Raw genomic sequence first — 4,075 nt, 5'->3', positions numbered from 1 at the left:
CCAGTTCTAACTGTTGATTCTTAACATGGATAGATTTCTCAGGAAGCAGGTCAGGTGGTCTGGTCATCTCTTGAAGAATTTTCCACAGTTTGTTGTGATCCACATAGTCAAAGGCTTTGGCATAGTCAGTAAAGCAAAAGTAGATGTTTTTCTGAAACTCTTTTGCTTTTTCAATGATCCAGCAGTTGTTGGCAATTTGATCTCTTGTTCCTCTGCCTTTTCTGAATCCAGCTTGAACATATGGAAGTTCTCAGTTCATGTACTATTGAAGCCTGGCTTGGAGAATTTTGAGCAGTGCTTTGCTAGTGTGTGAGATGAGTGCAATTGTACAGTAGCCTGAAAATTCTTTGGCATTGCCTTTCTTTGGGACTGAAATGAAAACTGACCTTTTCCAGCCCCTTGGCCACTGCTGAGTTTTCCAGATTTGCTGGCATATTGAATGCAGCACTTTCACAGCATCATCTTTCAGGATTTGAAATAGCTCAACTGGAATTCCATCATTTTCACTAACTTTGTTCATAGTGATGCTTCCTAAGGCCTACTTGACTTCTAATTCCAGGATGTCTGGCTCTAGGTTGGTGATCACACCATCATGATTATCTGGGTTATGAGGATCTTTTTTTGCACAGTTCTTCTGTGTATTCTTGCCACCTCTTTTTAATATCTTCTGCTTCTGTTAGGTCCATACCATTTCTGTCCTTTATTGTACTCATCTTTACATGAAATGCTCCTTTGGTATCTCTAATTTACAACTAAGTTCAGTTCAGTTCAATCACTCAATCGTGTCCAACTCTTTGTGACCTTACGGATTACAGCATGACAGGCCTCCCTGTCCATCAGTACTTCCTAAATTTATACCTAAATTTTCCTCAGTCTCCCATTTATTTCCCTATGTAACTCCTGATTGTGCACTTAAAGAAATTCTAGTTAAAACACCAACTTCTTCCTTATTCTTTTTAACTGAAAGGCCTTTCCTGGTCTTGAGGGCAAGAAATTTTTATTTTTGGACAAGGAAGATGAAAAATAAGAGAAACATGGAACACAGGAAGTTTACCTTACTTCCCAGGTAGGCAGTACTCCTTAATCGTTATGATTTTATTTTTACTTGAAAAAGATTTTTATTAATAGAATTTTTCTAATACAATTTTTAGGGGGAAAAGAAGATACTGAAAAGTGTGAAGAATAAAATTTAGTTCTGAGTAAATATTTATAATTTAACCTAGTCTTAATATTGCTGTAATTTGACAAATGAGGGAGAAGTGAGCCTTTGGAATATAGATTTTTGAAAATGAATTTTCACTTTAGACACTATTGAGTCATATTCTGTGATTTGTGGAGGACTAGAGAACTTAAGAGTGAACAGGGTGTAAAAGTACTAAAGTTTCAGTTGAACACTTAGTTTTCCTTTTGATTTTCAGAAATTTCAGGTTTCAGTGATAAAATATACACTTTAGGGACTGATACATGCATACATGGAATTCCAGGCAACATAGTTTGAGATAACAAGGAAAATTTTTTTTTTTTTAACGAAAAAAAAAAAACAAAAAAAACTAAGCTGTCAAAGCAGGCACTTTCTTACTGTGACTCAGCTTCCTTTCGCCTAAACAGTAAAGTCATTCCTCATTGTCAATGGTTAATTCTGGATTTTTTTTTTAAATTGTTATTTATTTATTTTTTTTTAATTAATTAATTTATTTTTTAAATTTTATTTTATTTTTAAACTTTACATGATTGTATTAGTTTTGCCAAATATCAAAATGAATCCACCACAGGTATACATGTGGATTTTTTTTAATATATAAAAAGTTAAGAGAAATACAATCTTAATGGAAATATATAAAATATTCTATTTTAGAATAACAATTAGTAAACAATACACAGATGCATAGTGTACACTTGGGGATTGGTGGTTTGCCTATTTAAAACGTAGAAGTTTAACTCTTCTGCCAATAGGCTGTTCCTTCCATCTGTGGACATTGATATTTTCCAAATGTCAGGAAGGATTTTCTTTCTGCTTTAGTATAGCAGTTTTCCAGTAGAGGAAAATTGATGTATTTACCTATCTCTTAGAAGACACTATCAGTATTTGTCAAACTTTTGAATATTGTGGGGTTCTGGGCTTTATGCCTTGCTTAGATTTCTCTTAGTGACTTGCTATCAATTACCACACACCAAAGATAAAGTTTCTTAAGTCCTGCAAGTTTGAGGGGAAAGAGGTGAGGACACAGGCCACTGCTTACCACAGTTAAATTTTCACTTTGTCAAAGACACATGACCCAATTTGTGGATCACCCAAATTCCTTTCCCTTGTCCTGTTACCTTTTTAGTGCTTTTAGGAAGCTATTCCAAATAATGAGAGGAAGAATTTTGAAAGAGCAAAAGCAAAAGAAATACTACTTATAGTTAGTTGTTAGCTATGGTGCTTTTGAAAAATATGATTTTAACTTTTGTGTATAAAACAAATACAACAGCTTTATACATGTAGCAATTAAGTATTATAACAATTCTTAAACTTGCAGTAACTGATAATTGACTTTAACTCAGACATGGATTTGTGATGGTTGAAACAGAGAAGCAGGAGGGATGGCAAGACAGAAGAAGTATGGAGGAGGGATCTATTTCATTTTTTGAATAAATTTCTGATGGAGTACTGCTGAAGTGTTCCAATAGCAAAAAGCATGGATTCTGTACTGTCACTCAGTCAGCATGAATTAGTATTCAGGACTTTAGAATGTTCTTACCACCATTCCATGAATCACACAGTCTGTTCAAGGAGATGGCCCAGATTCTAAAGACCCCACAGAACAGGTCCAATGCCTTAGGCTGGTGTGAACAGCAGAATTTTAGGAATGGAAGAAAATGCAGCCTTTAGATGGGTGAATAAGAACACAGAGAAGACACGCTAATGAGTCACAGTCATCCAGCTGCTTCTGTTAGAACTGAGAAAACAGCCCACCCCTCCTGCTTGCTTCTCCAGAGCTGTTGATGCATTCCCTTATGTTAAGTTTTCAGATGTCAAAATCATAGAATATCCTTGATGTGCTGTGATGAGAATGTCATTTTACCTCTGGCCTTCTTCCCACAAACTCATAACTCCAGTCTCTGAAAAATCAGACAAATATCACTTAGGGGTCATTCTACAAAATATATGATCAGTATTCATGATAACTGAATGTAATGTGGTGTCCAAGATGGGATGGTGAAAGAGAAAAGGGGCACTGGCAAAAAAAAAAAAAAAATCTAAATAAAGTATTTGTTTTTGTTCTGTCAAGTCATGTCTGAGTCTTTGTGACCTCATGAACTGTAGCACGCCAGGCTTCCCTGTCCTTCACTAACTTCCAGAGTTTGCTCAAATTCATGTCCATTGAGTCAGTGATGCAATCTAACCATCTTATCCTCTGCTATCCCCTTCTCCTATTACCTTCAATCTTTCCCAGCATCAGGGTATTTTCCAGTGAGTTGGCTCTTTGCATCAGGTGGCCAAAGTATTGGATTTTCTGCTTCAGCATCTGTCCTTCCAATGAATGTTCAGGGTTTATTTTCTTTATAGTTGACTGGTTTGTTCTTGCAGTCCGAGGGACTCTGAAGAGTCTTTTCCAGTTCCGCAGTTCAAAATCATCAGTTCTTCAGTGCTCAGCCCTGTATACGGTCCAATCCTCACATCAATATCTGACTACTGGAAAAATCATTGCTTTGACTATATGATCCTTTGAGGGCAAAGTGATGTCTCTACTTTTTAATATGCTGTCTAGGTTTGTCATAGCTTTTATTCCAAGCAGCAAGTGTCTTTTAAGTCATAGCTCAGTCACCATCTCCAGTGATATTGGAACCCAAGAAAATAAAGTCACTGCTTGCCCTTTTCCCCTTCCTAATTGCCATGAAGTGATAGGACCACATGCCATGATCTTAATTTCTCTAACATTGAGTTTCAAGCCAGCTTTTTCACTCTCTTTTTTTCACTCTCCTTTTTTCACTCTCATCAAGTTCCTTTAGTTCTTCTCCACTTTCTGCCATGAAAGTGGTATTATCTGCATATCTGAGGTTGTTGATATTCCTCCTGGCAATCTTGATTCCA

Source organism: Bison bison, unplaced genomic scaffold (genome assembly GCF_000754665.1).
Source record: "Bison bison bison isolate TAMUID 2011002044 unplaced genomic scaffold, Bison_UMD1.0 scf7180017864146, whole genome shotgun sequence".
Classification (NCBI taxonomy): Eukaryota; Metazoa; Chordata; class Mammalia; order Artiodactyla; family Bovidae; genus Bison; species Bison bison.
This window is presented reverse-complemented; position numbering follows the sequence as displayed.